The 18,211-nt window shown below is 35.6% G+C and overlaps 2 pseudogenes across 1 annotated transcript in view; one reads left to right on the forward strand and one right to left on the reverse strand.

Annotated features, from left to right (window-relative positions):
• Positions 1-8,280: 8,280 nt before the first annotated feature.
• LOC145947845 (hormone-sensitive lipase-like) lies at positions 8,281-10,281 on the reverse strand (annotated as a pseudogene).
• A 780-nt stretch (positions 10,282-11,061) lies between these two features.
• The window catches only part of LOC145947846 (cholinesterase-like), a 28,692-nt pseudogene continuing 21,542 nt past the window's right edge, over positions 11,062-18,211 (forward strand). The window contains exon 1 of the transcript XR_014427248.1: positions 11,062-11,268. The product of XR_014427248.1 is annotated as a cholinesterase-like (transcript). The remainder of the gene's footprint in view (positions 11,269-18,211) is intronic.

Below are 18,211 nucleotides of genomic sequence, written 5' to 3' on the forward strand. Positions count from 1 at the left end.
GGATGCTCAATAACGGCTGAAGCGATCGAGTTTTTACTAGGTTTAATCGATAGATTGAGGTCGAATTATATAATGAAAGTGTCTTTATTTTTGCTCTACGTGCTTTGTAAGCGGAAATATAATAATGCAAAGTCTAAATATGAAAAATTTCGTTTAAGAAACGTCCACGTCATCGTTCACGCATACATAGTGGTATCTATCGTGCTACACGCATTATTAATCACACGTATACAACACATGCATACACGTATATCACACGTAAACAACACATGCAATAGATGCATGTAGTGGTAATCTTGTACTGTTCTCACGTTTCACAACAAACGGCGTTAGTGGCGCTTCGCGATATTAGCAGCGTGCGGAGTTATGTATTAGATCTTTTGACATATGATAGGTTAAGTGTGCGGTTATCCAGGATCATAATTGATTGATAGAAGAAGAAGAAGAGATTTATAAGAATCAAGTAATTATTTCATATTTTTTATAACAATATTAACAATTATATTCTTATTCATATTTTTTATAACAATATTAACAATTATATTCTTATGAAAAAATAATAGGATGGTTACGTAACAAGAAAATAGTTATTATTATATTATTATGAAAAAAATATAGTATATCACATATAAGTAGTATTGCATATCACATGTATGTAGTATATTGCATATCACATGTATCGTTACCATTTTATTTTACTATTTCTTTCATAATAATTACTTTCATGCTACGCTACCATCCTACTATTTCTTTTATAAGTACATAATTATTGATATAAAATAAGGAAGCGAATGAAAGCTAATAATAATAAATAATGTAAAGATAATAGTGCTATAAATGATATGAGCTATAATAAAGAATTTATATACATTTTTATAGCACATAGCATTCATAACATAATTATCTTTACATTATTTATTATTATTAGCTTTTATTTGCTTCCTTATTTTACATAAATAATTATATACTTATGAAAGAAATAATAAGATGGTAGCGTAGCATGAAAGTAATTATTATTATGAAAGAAATAGTAAAATGGTAACGATACATGTGATATGCAATATACTACATACATGTGATATGCAAAATACTACTTATATGTGAGATGTATTGAGACTGTATTTCTTTCATAATAATTACTTTCTTGTTACGCTGCCATCCTACTATTTCTTTCATAAGTATATAATTGTTAATATAAAATAAAGAAACAGTATATTTTGTATATATGTATGTACTCTAATGATTTAAATATGTTTTACATTACAGGTACAGAATGACATTGTAATCTTTTGAAATAGTACTAGAGTTGCTCAAAAAGTAATGCCCTACATTATTTTTTTAGAATATTTATTCAACAATTTATACACAATATACATGGTAATCTCAATCAACTTCTATTTCTTTATGCCAGTACGATACATTATATGTATTTACTTGCCTTTACTGTACCAACTTTTGTCCTTTCCACGTAACCATGTTTTCACATTTGAATCACGCCCTCTTCATCTTCCAAACCGTATTTCGCGAAGTGCATTTAATTAAGTGGTTCAAAAAGTTAAATATTGGAAGCTATCGCTAAACTGTGTTAAACATATAATTTAAAGATCTCTGCGAAACAAGATTGGGAAGATGATGAGGGGATGATTGAAGCTGTGATGACATGGTTACGTAGAAAAAACAAGAGTTGATACAGTAAAGGCATACATATACTTGTATCGTGCTGGTATAAGGTTATAGAAGTTGATTGAGATTATATTAAAAAATAATATATATTTAAAAATAAGAAATATCCATGTATGTTTAAAAACATTTCAAACCTGTTTAATAAATAGTTTCTGAAAAAAATGGCATTATTTGAGCAACCCTAGTAAATCTAAATCATATACAAAAATGAATGATATCCCTATAAAAACTTACTTTTAAAAAAAAGGTAAAAAAAGGCGCCTAGTATGGGCACGCCAGTAGTGAAAAATTACCCATTGCAAACCCATGTAGAATTGTAGTATAAAAAATTACCTATTGCAAACCCATGTAGAATCATATGAAAAATTATCCATTGCAAACCCATGTAGAATCGTACTACAAAAGTAATGATATAAAAAAAATTGCGCGCCAAGTAAAAATAGAAACTTTTGTACCAGTGGAAAATTTAAGTTGCAAACCTATAGAGTCGTATAATGAACCAGTGAAAAATTCAAGTTGCAAACCCATGTAGAATAGTATAAAAATTATTAAAATTAATACAAATAAAAAAAATAAAAAAATTTTAATTAAAAAAACTAGGCACTGCTAAATTAAACAATATGCTAAAGTTAATTTTGAAATTTAGCAGTGCCTAGTTTTTTTAATTAAAATTTTTTTATTTTTTTTTATTTGTATTAATTTTAATAATTTTTTAATTTTTATACTATTCTACATGGGTTTGCAACTTGAATTTTTCACTGGTTCATTATACGACTCTATAGGTTTTCAACTTAATTTTCCACTGGTACAAAAGTTTCTACTTTTACTTGGCGCGCAATTTTTTTTATATCATTACTTTTGTAGTACGATTCTACATGGGTTTGCAATGGATAATTTTTCATATGATTCTACATGGGTTTGCAATAGGTAATTTTTTATACTACAATTCTACATGGGTTTGCAATGGGTAATTTTTCACTACTGGCGTGCCCGTACTAGGCGCCTTTTTTTACCTTTTTTTTAAAGGTAAGTTTTTATAGGGATAATTTTTACTTCGACAAGAATAAAAATTTTGTATCGAAGTGTGTTGAAAATAAATGTGTAACCAATATTCCTTAACAGGTTTAATGTTTAGAGAATGTCTTTCACTTTGACGAGAAAAGAAATTTTGTATCGACGTGCGTTCAAAATAAATATGTATCCAATATTGCTATTGAGTCATTGATGTTAAATCAAGACGTCAGATATATAGTTTCATCGCCTTATATACTTTCTTTGATTGTTTTCTTCTACGGAAAGACTGTTCGCCGAGAAGCCACCTCGCGGTACAATGGCGGTACTAACTGTATCAACGTAAAGCACTCGCGAGAAACTCACTTTAAATACTTGACGATACTTTAAACTCGATTAATATTTTTGACAGTTATCAGCTGATTTCTGTCAAAAAATATTAATCAAAAATAAGATATTATAACATATTATTTACAATATATTACTATTTTAATTTTTAAACATATTATTTTAAAATTTAATTAGCAAATTAACGCTTTAATCAGCTAATTTCTGTAAAAAAATATTAATCGAGTTTAAACAAACTTTATATTATTTTGTTTTAAATATCATCTTTTTAACATAAAACCGAAGAATGGCACGCGTGTATTGCGCACTTGTGTTATTCTAGTTATTTAAAAAATGCATTTACATGCTAAATAAAATGTAATATTTTTTCTGAAAACAGTTGATATATTTATATAGATTATTTTATTATTACAATTTTAGAAAAGTTAATTATAAATATTAATTTTATTTTATATAATTAAGTTTAAAATTTGAAAAAATACATAGTTGCACAATCAAAGATAAAATGCTAAGAAATTTTATTGTTATTATTATAATATTAATTTAACTTTTTAAAAATTTTGTACAGCTGATTATATTGATATATATTTTTTAAAACTTTCTATTTATATTTATATATATCTACATAACTTCTTTATAAAAAAATTATTCCATTAGATAGAATTGTAATCCATATTGTAATCAATATTGTCAGTATTAACAATTCATTATTATAAATAAACTTATGCATGGTATACGGATAATTTGGCGATGTTTCGGATTTAAAATAAAAGATTGCATGTTAATTTAATGTACTTTATGCTGGCACTACTTTATGCTGGATTACAAAGCAAATGCGTCACATTAAATTTATGATTAACATTACCGCGAACAGAGAGAGAGAAACGTATCGTACATTTGAGTTAAAAATGGTGAAAGAAGCGAAATGAAAAATATACACACACACACACATAGTAAATATAATAAATTAATGAGTAAGATAAAATGTCTTCTTATATATCATCTCTAAAGTATCGACAATACAATGAAAAAATGACAATCAATAAATGTACTTATTATTTTTCTGCTATTTTTTATCGTATTAAACAATATACGCACTCAAATAAAATAATATGATTACTTTTAAGAATATTTAGTAAATATTCTTGGATCTTTTTGTTTAATGACGAAAATGATATATTAATACATTTAAATCATTTCTTACTACTTTATAATATTTGATATAAATAATTTCAAATATATGTCATAATATTTTGTACATAATATCGTTTTAATATCGTAATAATCTTAAATATTTGTTTGTCGTCTATTAATTATTTTGAATGTTAAAATTTTGTTATAAATTTCGTTAAAATGTCTGTGGGCAATATGACCTTTAAGATTAAATGGAGCTATACATAAAATACGTATATTATATTTTATATTATGAATTATATTATAGATTATATTATAGATTATATTATAAATTATATTAATTATATTGTAAATTATATATTATAAATTATAAAGTTATATTATAAATTATTATTTATAATATATGTATAATATAGTTTATAATATGTAAAACTTTGATCCAATTTAATTTAATATAAAATAATTTATAAAATAAAATTTATAATATGAAAAAAAATATAAATAAATGCAAAAGATAAGATAAATTATACAAAAAATACTCTTTACATATAAATTAATGATTTTTTTTACGTAAGTCTAACAATAAGTTCAACGCAATTGGCGCAATCATCCGAGAGAGTGAAGCGTATATAAATTTTCCTCAAGATCCTCTCTCGACTGTTTTGTTCTCGGCGACGAGGACACTCCCGCAAACGAGCGCGTGGACGCGCGAGCGTTCACGCTCGTTCTGTCTGTTCTACCTCTGTGAAGTTGGCCCCGCATTTTTTTAAATTGAAAAAAATAAGTCGAGTTCTGAATGCCCCCCGAAGAGTTCTAGAGTTCTCTATCGGTTTTATAAATAGTTCTGTTGTTTAAAGTATCGAAAACACCATTTGAAAAATGGGGGGGCTAACTTCACGACGCCCCTCAATCTATGAAAAATTCAGTTTTTTTTAGAGTTCTGAGAAGATTTCAAATAGTTCTAGAGTTCTAGATAAGTTTCAAAAATAGTTCTGCTCAAAATACCGCAAAAATTAAATTTGAAAGTTTCGAATCAAAAAATAAAAAATAGTGAAAACTCGTTCAATTTTGGTTTTAGCGCTTCGAGTCTTAATAATTATCTTTAGAACTCGTGAGGGGCTATCCAGAACTCTCAATAGAACGTCGGATTTCCCAAAGAAAAATTTTTCTCCGGTCGAAAATTTCAGTTTCTCGGATCGAAAAATTTTTTTCGGAAATGTGACGTTTTTTTCAGAGTTCTGGGTAGCCCCTCACGAGTTCTAAACATAATTATTAAGACTCGAAGCGCTGAAACTAAAATTGAAAGAGTTCTCGCCGATTTTCGTCTCTCGGGTCGAATATTTCTAAGTTCCACGGATCGAAAATCTTTTTTCGGAAATCCGACGTTTTCTTCAGAGTTCTGGGTAGCCCCTCACGAGTTCTAAACATAATTATTAAGACTCGAAGCGCTGAAACTAAAATTGAAAGAGTTCTCGCCGATTTTCGTCTCTCGGGTCGAATATTTCTAAGTTCCACGGATCGAAAATCTTTTTAGACAGGAAGGCTTTTATTCATCGACGAAATAAGAAATATTTTTCAATTTTTTAATTAGGGGATGGATCCCCCCATGACAAGATGTACGCGGCGACAATGGAGTGCACGTCGTTCGTGACGCCGTCCAGACAACGCGAATATTGGCGGATGCCCTTCGGGCTGACAAACGCGCCGCGCGTTATATATTTCGGCGTTTTATTTGTATGATGCGCGCGTCATTGGTCCAAGACAATAAATTATTACTTTATATGTGAAATTATTATTATGGTCAGTTTCTCGGACATGCGCTCGTCTGAGATGCAACAAATAAGTGTTTTGATGTACTTCGCGTCATTGATGACTATGTTAGGCCGGGACGGCCTAATGTCAGAATGGTCGAACTGTAGGCGGTATCTGACGTAGCGGGATGTCCGTGGAATAAGTCACCAGTATATGTATTATGTTATTATTTTCGTGTCGGGTCATTGTCGTGTTTTCGTGTATGCTTATCTGTCCGTTGCCTCGATTTTATTGTATACCTTTGACGAAACGTGCCATGCCGTGATTGGCTTCATTTGAAAGGATAAGCGTTTTAACCGAGTGTTTATAAACGGCGACCGCTCGGTCGAGCGCGTCTCTCTCTCTGAGAATTTACAAGAGTAACAATAATAAAGAGTTTATACGATTTCTGAGAATTAGAAAAGAGTTAAGAGTTTGAATCGAATATATATATCTCTCCTATCGACATCCTATCGACTACAGTATAGATTTAAAAAAAAGAAAAAATTTAAAATAGTAATTAAACTTTGAGAATAGTTCATATATATGTGTTGACAAAGGAAATATTTTAAAATATCTGTAATTCGTGGCATATATATGCTATATTTAAAGTATATAAAATAATAAAATTTCACAATATGTAAAAATATTTTGATAAATAGCACTATATACAAAATATAAAAAAAATGACAAAGGTACAAGTTATGACTTTCAGTATACAGACCGAAAACTTATTAATCTTCAAATATATACAAAAAAGAAACCTTTTCTTATTTTAGTCTTTTATTTGTCGATGATGCACAGGATGAGAAATGACAATGGAACGTGTTCATTCATGTTGAGAATTGAAAGTTTGACATGCTGTTAATATATGGACAAGAAAATGCCTAGAGGCTGTATAGGTTTTATATCAGTTTTGGAACCCGCAACACACCAAGTCATAATTAAACTATAAATAGATATATGTTATATTTGTACAATAAATAAAATTAAAATCGAGCGGTTTAATATTTTTTAAAAATTTGATATCAAAGGTTTTAAAAATATAATTCCAAAAGAAGCACACGCGTTTTATTAAAAATTGTATTACATTATTTTAAAGTTTTTTTTTTTGCATAGAGATATAACGCAAAGAAAAAAATATTCATAGTTTTATCCATAATAGCAAAACCTTGCGACAAACCTAACCATCCGTTTAAATAGTTTAAAAATATTTTGTATTAATTATTTGCAATTTATGATCAAGATATTAATTTGACTTATGAGCATTAGTTGCGTGTTGTATAATTTTGATGAAAATTTTCGCCTAAAGTTTAATTTTCACAATATTACAATTTTCTTATATTTTCTCTATAAGTCAGCCAACAAATTGCTTTGCTCTGCGTGGTCAATTCGCTATGGTTAACGGTATTTTCATTCTCACACTACCCCAAACTCTTAGTATAATACAACTTTTATCTCCGACGTACCTGCGGCCAGATCTGGGACGTGCAACAGGTAAAAAAAAAAGTAGTGGTGAAACTATGGTTGCATTCCAGGCATTCTTTTGTCTAGGTTTCTCCTTTGTCTACCTTTGAAGATTGAGAGTTTTTCAATCTGAATATTGCAGGTCATAAATAACTTTGTCATTTATTATATCTCAAAATTTCAAAAATCTTCGCAGTATTTTAAAATTACAAACATTTGAGAAAATTCAAGAAAATTTATGAAATAAAATTAATATTTCCAAAGTCTAATGCTATATATAATATTTCCTTAAGAGTGCAACTCGTGACTTATAGTGACGAAAACAATTAATCGGCGTCACAAATTAAATATTAATAAATAAACAAGAAAGAAGAATGCAAAAATATTTTATTTTAACGTGATAATTTATCAAGATACATTAGGTATCTTCCAAACTATTTCGATCTTTCACGTTATGCTTACTACTATTATTGTTAAAATATATATAAAATTATTTGTTTATAAAAAATATATTTAAGCTATCTTTTGCTAATATTAATAAATGCAATCATATATTATTTGTGAGTATTAAAAAAATCTCTTTTTCCTGTTTAACATATAAATAAATTAATATAATATATGTAAACCATAAAACATTATCAATAGTTAAGTCGTTGAAAATGATATCGTAAATACTTGATTGCATCTAGAGATAATTATATTCGCTGTATAAATGCGATATTAAAGAACGTTTATTTTATATTAATATATATGATATTAATGATATTAATGATATTAATTGTATGATATACATATATGATATTAATATACATGTCTTAATAGAAAATATTTTCTCATATTACACAGTTATAGCTCTAGCGACTCTTTTATTCTTCTAGCAGAGAGTTTCACGCCCTCCATTTGCTTCTTTCGAAACCTAAAAATGACAAAAATAAAATGAAATAATGTGGATGTACTGTGTGATGATTTACTCACATAAAGAGAGACACACAAAAAGAGTTTTACATTTATTAAATTTAAAAATCCGTGCGGCAGATCCGGCAATATATCCAGCGTAAATTTGTTGCCGAGAGATCGAAGCTTTCTCGCAAACATGACGCAATCATTGAGACAAGGATCAAACTGTGTTGTCTAAAAACAAATGTATTATATGTATGAGATGTTCCGAAATATTCAATCTCAATAGCGAACAGAACGCATCACATTTTGCATCGTCAAAATCACGTACCATTATCTTCATGGGCGGAAAATGGACTAACACATTGTTTGATGCAAGATAAACATTCATGAGCGGATCCTTCGGTATTGTAAATATAAATTCCTCCGAAGGAGTTTTCGCATTCTTTGTATCAAGCTGCCTAACATTTCTGTTGTTTCTTCGATTGAGGAACCATCCAAACAGAGAATTGTTACTTTGTCCTAAAATATTATCATTTCTGTTGACACTGCATTTTTTTCCTTATAGGCGAAATAGACAAAACTAAAGCGAAGCTGAATATTCTGTATATATTTAAAAATTTGTAATATATTCTCGGCACTGAACTTGCACTTTTGGATCTTTATAGTAATTATTGCATTAGGAAATCTTCTTAAAAGCGAAGTAGATATAAACAAATCTTATATATATATATATTTATTTATTTATTTATTTATTATAGGGATATGTATGTAATTGATTTGTATATATATACCATCGACTTCTCTTAAATTGACAGAATTTAATGTCGAATCAGATGGAAGATACTAATTTTCTCGCGTTGTCATTGTTATTCATTTCCGCAGAAAACTCTGTATCGAATTTGGTCCATTCTTCATTTTCATGTTTCCTGCGGAATAAATTGTATTTATGTGAATTGTACAACGTTTTCACAATAAAATATATATATGCGATACATCAGAGAGTATAGAAACGATTGATCTTCGTTATATTTTTTTAATAAAACATTTTTCATCATACTTCGATTTTCATCATATAAAAAAATACTTTGATTGAAAAAAGATTATAATAATAATTTTAACTGAAGTTTTACCTTGTAAGTTTTTCATTATCAGGCCCCACGTAAGTCTTTAAGATTCGTATTATAATTCCGAGCAATAAGAACGGATCGGTGAGGAAAAGCACATGGGATAGCGACGGAATAAAGTCGATGATCACCGGTGAATTAGCCATAAAAACACCATCCGGTTTCCTTATATTTAACTGCAGGCATTTTAAGGTGGCTTCCAAATTTAAGATACCACCTGCGGAATCACCTGTCAAAAAATAAATCATTAAAATTCCCAAGTATTTACCGTATCGAATAATCAAATCTGCTATTAAATACATTATATAGGCATATCGAAGATAACACTTACCGACAAATATCACTTTTTTCGTTGTACTTCCGGGTAATGTTGCATGCTTTAACGCCCATGCGTAAGAATACACAACTTCTTCAAGGGCGCGTGGATAGGGAGCTTGCGGGGCTAAACTGTAATCTATGTACAAGATTGATACGTCGAGCATCGTAGCCCACTTATGTAGGTACATTTGATGTGACTGCGATGACTGTGCGATGAATCCGCCCCCGTGAGTATGAATAATTGAACTATCGCATAGCTCATATAATTCTCCTCTTGCACTTCCGATCTTGATGGAGTGTCAATAAATATTATTAATTTTTTAACTAATTATTTTAAATTTTTCTACTCTATAAATTCCATGAATTATACATCTACTAGTTATTTTTTAATTAATTATACTAGTAATTAAGAGTACATTCTTGTTTATTTCGTAACTCGTCACTTATGTATCAATGATCTTGAATCTATTTTACATTTTCCCTGTAAAACCAGTTTCTCTAGCATGTGTTGTGGTTTGCTTAATCGCGGCTCATCGAATCGTATAGATACTGAAAATCATTGATCATTTGATGATGCAATATAGACATACGAATAAATTCACTTTCTCTATAATTATGTCGGTCATAAATTAAACTCAATATAAATATTATCTTTTTCTTCTCATTATTGTTAATGATCTCTCTTGATAATGATAGTCAAATCGTTCGTTCTATATAGCCGTAACTTTTATTATATAGAGGTAAATTGTTAAATATTTCTATTTAAATATTTAGATGTATTCAAACAGATATTATTTAGATGTATTCAAACAGATATTACGTATATATATTTTTGTATTATATATAAATATATACATATATAATATAAATAACTATAGTTAATTAAAATATAATAACAGTTTAATTATTATATTGTTATTTTAACAGGAATATTTGCAAAAATTAATGTGATAAAAATCTATATTATAGATTCTAGATATAATTATAGATATAATAAATTTATTATTTATTTCAAAATTTAATTCAGGCATTTCTCTCTTTATCTCTTCTTGTTACAGTCTACAAATACTGATATTCGTTTACACATATCTTTGTAATGAAATATTTATTTTATGCATGTATCGCGTTTTATATAATATATTGTAATTTATAACTGTAATTCATATATTAAACTTATATAAAATTTATATATTACATATTTTTAACAATATTGTTGACAGGTTCTTTATAAAATCTCTCGACGATCGGAAGCTGAACTTCAGATACTTCAGGAGTTTCGAAAAAAATGTGGAAAGTCCGAGATAACATACTAATCCAATTAGGCTTCATTTATCTTTTTATACTTAATGCATATATCGTCTATAGTCTATCAATAGCAACAGTGCGAAATGGCACGTTGATAGGTGCAACAATGCGTATAAGACTCGGAAGAGACATTCATGCATTCCTGGGAATTCCCTATGCTGCACCTTCGATCGGAGATCTCAGATTTAAGATAAGATTATTTTGTTTATTTTAGGCAATTAGATCTTAACAAAATGGGTAGAATAATTCTGAAATAGTCAATCAAAAAAAATTATAAACTTTCTAGTTCCCATTAATTTCTAAATTCTGCGAATCTTTTTTGAAAACGAATCGAGATATTAAACAGTGCGATAAAAATAGCTTTAAAGTAATTAAGATTTAAATTTAGGAATGTAAATCTATAATAAAGAATAAAATGACAAGATTGAATTAAATTAAAAACAATCGTTACGGCTCTGCTAAGTTTTAATAAATAGTTAAATCTCAAATTGAGTTGGCTATGAGAGCCCGGGCGCAGTTAATCAAGCGCATGCTTATTAGATTGAATATATTTAATATAAAATTACATAGATGATGATAGCGATTACATAATTAATAATAGCGAACGTTTCGGCTCTTTCTTTGAGCCTTCTTCAGCGCATACAATAGATGAAGGTATGAAAATTAAACGGATAAATTAATTGGTGATGTTCAAGCCGCGAGGAACTGTATCATTCCGCAAGAAGTCATGTAAAGTCGACGTTTTTTCCTTCACTAGGTTGAAAAGCCCAGAAGTTGATAATGAGAAAAATATATTCGTGTTATCGCATCTATATGAAATATTTCTTTTTTATAGAACAAATTTGATGTGAATGTTACATTTTAATTCAAAACAAATCCAATTAACTCACAAATGTGTAGATCTCATTATTATCTAGCGTCGCAACTAGAGGACGGAGGTATAGCATTAGATAACATACAGCAGAACGATCGTGTTAACATTGTAAGGCGACCTAGACAGGGAACCTATCTTTGAAAAATGACTTGTCTCCGAAATGCTACATATTAAGAGACAAAAGAACAGTTTAAATTCACATACAGATACTGAACTCTTGCCAGATTCTTATGTTACCGTAATTAACAGACTGCCCAAAATTTAAATCATTTTCATCTATTATCTTTTATTTAATTTTATTTTAACATTGTTCGAGATTGTTAAAATAACTAACTCATTTAATTTGATATTTCATTTTCGTCATTTCTATTTAATATTCTCGATTTCATCTATTTTCGGATTATTTGTCTCTTTAAACGATTCTCGCGAAAGCAGTGCAACGACTCGGATTATCGCCGAGCATGTTTACGTTTTTTTCTGTTTCGCGCGTCTTTCCCCGCGCCTCGCCGCCCATCGCGGCCTTATTAAACAGCTGTTCGAAATGAAAACATTTTTCGAGACCTTGACATATTCTTATATACCACACAGTAATCGACCGACTTTTCGTGCGTTTACACGTCTCTCGATCAGCTGCGCTTCGTTATCGCGAAATCCTTTGTTCGCTAATTTTTCAAGTCTGTGATAATCTCTTGTGTTTAATAAGATTTTCTGTTCCGAAATAAACTCGTGTAACTCAGATCATTGTGTCGCTTAATTGCGTATTCACATTCGCTTCGCTTTAACATTTAATTTGGTCCTTCGAGCCGGATGTTTCTACTTCGATTTCGCGAACATTCTGGAACACTCGGCAGTATTCTCTCGTGTGTCTCGCGTTAGCATGACATTTTCTCTATCTCTGTGAGTGTCAGTGTTCTATATTGCAGTGTTCTATATTGCATCATCGTGAAGTGCTATCTCGATCACATTGCATCGCATTGTGAAACATATTATAATACATTGTTCTAAGTGACCGTTAACAATTTAATTTCAACAACAAGTGCTCGTGACCTTTTTCATACTCAAGATGACAACATTCGGAGCAGTCATCGAAAAGCAACAACATCTCTTCGGCCTGATTTCCCGCGCTTACGTGAACGCCAAAAAACTGGGGCCCGAGAAATTCAATCGATTCGCTATTGATGCTCGTCTTCAATCTCTCGAGTCTAATTGGGAGAAATTCCAACTAAATCACGACAAGATCATCAGCAGTCTTACTGAAGAAATGCGTAAGCATGCATATATCACTGACGATCTTTACTCTACGTGTGAAGAAGCGTTCCACGACGGAAAAGCCAGTCTGATGCATGACCGCGAACCGCTCCTTCCGATACGTGACGAAGAAACGAATCTTTTCACGGGAAGAGTGCGTCAGGATCATGTCGCGCGCTGCCAAAAATCAACTTGCCAAAATTCTCTGGCGATTACCATGAGTGGCCTTCATTTCGCGACCTATTCCATTCTATGGTCGGATCGAATCGCGACATACCGAGCGTCGAAAAATTACATTATTTGAAGTCGCAAACCACCGGCGAAGCTGCTCGGTATATCGCCAATATTCCGGTGACAGAAGAAAACTTCTCGCACGCGTGGGAAGCGCTCACGTCTCGGTATGAGAATCGCCGCATCCTCGTCACCACCTATCTCGATCGCATCTTCGATTTGAAGCAGCTTACGCAAAAGTCTTGTTCGGACCTCAAAGTGCTATTATCAACAGTCAAGGAATCTCTCGGCGCTTTACAATCTCTCGGTGCGCCTACCGACCATTGGGATATCCTCATCGTCTATCTCGTCGCTCGGCGTCTCGACTCGCAAACATTGGAGGCTTGGGAGCTCGAACAGGGAACGTCCACCGACCTCGCCACCTTCAAGGATCTTGAAACCTTCCTCGAAGGTCGCATTCGGGCATTAGAGACCGTGCAATCTCGCTCTTCAAAATCCACCAACGCTGCCTCGAAAGTGCCTCCGAAAAGCAAACCCGCCGCTCGTGCGCATGCTGCTGTCGTCGGCAACACGAAGTGCTCGTTCTGCAGCGCAGCACACTACATCTCTTCATGCTCAGAATTCGCTGCTAAATCTCTTAGCGAACGCCAAGAATTTGTTAACCAGAAGCATCTGTGTTTCAACTGCCTCGGAACACATCGGCTAAGTGAATGTCGCACCTTGAAGAGATGCAGGCACTGCAAGGGACAGCACCACACGCTTCTCCATAGCGACGTCGCGTCAGCTCCAGTCGCAGCGACTTCCTCAATTACTTCAGCAACATCTAGCGCAGCATCCTCTGGATCTTCTACAGCGCCTGTTATTCGGTCTCATCACGCCGCTGTACCATTCGAGCGTTCTCACGTATTGCTGGCAACTGCCTGCATGACTCTAGTCACTGACCATGGTGAGCATTTCAAGGTCAGAGCACTACTTGACCAAGGATCAGAAGTATCGTTGATTCGAGAGTCATTGGTGCAACTACTTCGACTTCCTCGTGGTCGCGCGTGGTCACTACCTATCCTCACCGTTGGCGAACAGCACGTCGGCTCCACTCGCGGCATCGTCTCATTACTCCTTCGATCGCGCATTGATCCAGCGGTCGAAATCAACGTCTCTGCTTTCGTCCTGCCTCGAGTCACTGGGCAAGTTCCTGATCAAGCTGTAGTGACTTCTTGGACGCATCTCGCTGATCTACCATTAGCCGATCCAGAATTCGCGGTGCCACGCGGCATTGATCTAATTCTAGGCGCAGACGTTTATGGCTCTCTCCTGCGCGGCTCTGTTCTTCAAGGACCTCCAAACGCTCCAGTTGCTCAAGAGACAGTCTTCGGTTGGATCGTTTCCGGACCTACCAGTTCGGTAATCTCCACTTCTCGTCCAGTCTCATACACCGTCCGATTCACCAAGGGCACTAATCTGCACGATGAGCTGCAGAAATTCTGGCTCCAAGAAGAAGTCACCTCTTCATCATTCAGTCATCTTCTTCCTGATGAAGTTGAATGCGAGACGCACTTCCGCGAAACACACTCTCGAAATCCTTCAGGAAGGTACGTCGTTCGTCTGCCATTCCGGTCTAATCATCAACCACTAGGAAAGTCAAGGTCATCAGCTCTTCGATCGCTCGAGCGAGTCCGTCAACGACTACAACGAGATTCATCGTTCGGTGACCTCTACGTCAAGTTCATGACTGAATATGAGGAGTTAAAACATATGCAACGTATTGCCGATTCTTCAGCTCATCTCACGGCAGTCTACCTTCCGCATCACGGTGTTCTTCGTGAATCCAGTACCACGACGAAGTTACGAGTGGTATTCAATGGCTCATCGCGCACTACTACCGGCGTTTCACTCAACTGTCTACACTAGGGACCGAAACTGCAGCAAGATCTCGACGCAGTTTTCTTACGCTGGCGAACTCACCACTTCGTATTCGCTGCCGACATTGAGAAAATGTATCGGCAGATTGTGATGCATCCCGAGGACCGCCATTATCAACGAATTCTCTGGGGTACCGTCGGAGCCCCTCAGGAATTTGAGCTTTGCACTGTCACGTATGGCCTCACGTGTGCTCCGTACCTTGCTCTTCGTGTTCTTCAACAGCTCGCCTCCGACGAAGAGCACAACTATCCGCAAGCAGCCGCGATACTACGGAGGGAAACTTACGTGGACGACGTCCTCTCTGGTGCTGATTCTCTACCAGGCTCAAAAGAAAGCAGATCAGTTAATACGACTTCTCACGGCGGGCGGCTTTCACTTACAAAAATGGGCGTCAAATGAAGAGTCCATCCTGACTAGCCTCTCCATGACCTCTGAGACCCCAACCTCTCGAGAACTTCCAACCGAAGCTCGCACTCTCGGCATCGCTTGGCATCCTGCGAACGACGCCTTCAAATTTCACGTGAGTCAGATTACGTCCTCACTCACTCTCACCAAACGATCTGCCTTGTCTCGTGTAGCTCAATTATTTGATCCTCTCGGATGGCTCGCTCCAGTAACCATAGTCGGCAAAATCTTCATTCAACGCCTCTGGAAATCGAATATCGGATGGGATGATCCATTACCGTCATATCTCGCCAACGCCTGGATCAACTTTGACGATAATTTGAAGGACGTTTCCGAACTCGCAATACCACGCTGGATAGGAATATCTTCATCAGCACGAGGCATCGAATTTCATGGATTCTCCGACGCCTCGCAAGATGCACTTGGAGCGGTTCTATATATTCGAACCTTCTCTAATTACTCCGACGCCAAGGTCACACTCCTCGCAGCCAAGAGTAAAGTAGCTCCCGTCAAACGGCAGACAATTCCCAGATTGGAACTCTCAGCCGCCATCTTGCTCGCTCGTTTGGTTGCCCGAGTTCAAGATATTCTCGAATACCAGCACGTTCCTGTACATCTGTGGACCGACTCGAGTGTCACCCTCGCATGGATCAGAGGTCATCCATCCAAATGGAAAGAATTCGTTTCCAATCGAGTGGCCGCCATTCAGGAGCTAGTTCCCGACGCACGGTGGCATCACGTTGCTGGAGTCGACAATCCAGCTGACTGCTTGTCTCGAGGCCTCTCACTACGTCAACTCCGTCATCACCATCTCTGGTGGCACGGCCCATCTTTTTTGGCTCCAAGGTCCCTCAATTGGGTGGCCTTCAGATGCTCCTCCAATTGACTCTTCAATCGATCTCGAAGAGCGGTCTCAACCTCCTGTCCACGTGTCGATGGTAAGAACACCACCTCCTCACTGGGACTTACTTAATCGATTTTCACAGCTTAATCGCCTGCTGCGTATCACGGCCTGGATCATGCGCGCCACGCTCCTCTTCAAGGGTGACCCCACACCAGCCTCCACAGGACTGACCAGCGACGAGATCCGCAACGCACGGACATTCTGGCTAAAGGAAACGCAGAAGGCCTATTTTGGCCGAGAACTGGAGATCTGCGCTCAACCAACTGCTCTTCCTCGCACTCATCCTCTACTCAAACTGTCGCCATTCGTCGACTCGGAAGGCATTCTTCGCGTCGGCGGACGTTTGAAAAACGCATTACTCGATTCTGAAATCAAGCATCCAGCTATCTTGCCTCGCGACTCTCCTTTCTCACGCCTTGTAATTTCAGACATCTATCAACGGACTCTCCATGGTGGAGTTCAGATCGTTTTAGCTACGATGAGACAGCAATACTGGATCATCGGTGGTTGAGCCCCGGTCAGCGCTTTCATCCGCCGGTGCGTTCGATGCACTCGACATCGCGCCGCCACCGCCAGCCAAATGATGGGATCATTACCGACGTCTCGCGTGACACCAATGCGCCCTTTCTTCAACTCCGGGGTGGATTACGCCGGTCCGTTCACGCTTAAAACTTGGAGTGGACGCGCTTCTCGCACCTATAAGGGGTACCTTATCGTCTTCATCTGCTTCGCCACATCAGCTGTCCATCTAGAGCTCGCCACGGACTACTCGACGCAAGGATTCATCGCAGCTTACCGACGATTCATCAGCAGACGCGGTCGATGCAGCTCGATCACGAGCGATTGCGGCACTAATCTCGTCGGCGCCGATACCGAACTTCGCCGTCTATTTAATTCCGCTTCTCGAGAAGTCGCCCACCTTTCTCATCTTCTAGCCGCCGACGATACCACGTGGAAATTCAATCCTCCCTCCGCTCCACATTTCGGTGGTAAATGGGAGGCCGCGGTAAAATCCACTAAATTTCACCTTCGACGCGTTATCGGTGACTCAGTGCTCACGTACGAAGAGTTCAGTACGTTGCTCATTCAAATAGAAGCTGTCTTGAATTCACGACCGTTTTGCTCGCTTTCGGACGATCCCGCCGACGTCATCGCATTGACTCCCGCGCATTTTCTCGTTGGCGAATCTCTCATAGTTCTTCCGGAACCGTCGCTAACCGAAACGCCGATCTCTCGCCTTTCACGGTGGCAACTTCTCCGCCACATGCTCGAACGATTTTGGAATCGCTGGTCCACCGAGTATCTGCAGCGCTTTCAAGTTCGAAATAAGTGGCAGCAGTCAGCCAATTCAATTGCAATCGGGTCTCTCGTACTAATTCTCGATGAGCGATACCCACCGTCGAAATGGCCGTTAGCGCGAGTCACTGCTGTACATCCGGGCAGGCAGTACAGACGTGGCAGTACAGACGGCCTAATTCGGGTTGTATCCGTCCGTACTGCCACGTCGGAGTTCAAAAGACCCATCGTTAAATTGTGTCCGCTCCCGAT

The sequence above is a fragment of the Prenolepis imparis genome, unplaced genomic scaffold (assembly GCF_030444845.1).
Source record: "Prenolepis imparis isolate NDT839.2.m4 unplaced genomic scaffold, iyPreImpa1.0 SCAF_162, whole genome shotgun sequence".
Classification (NCBI taxonomy): Eukaryota; Metazoa; Arthropoda; class Insecta; order Hymenoptera; family Formicidae; genus Prenolepis; species Prenolepis imparis.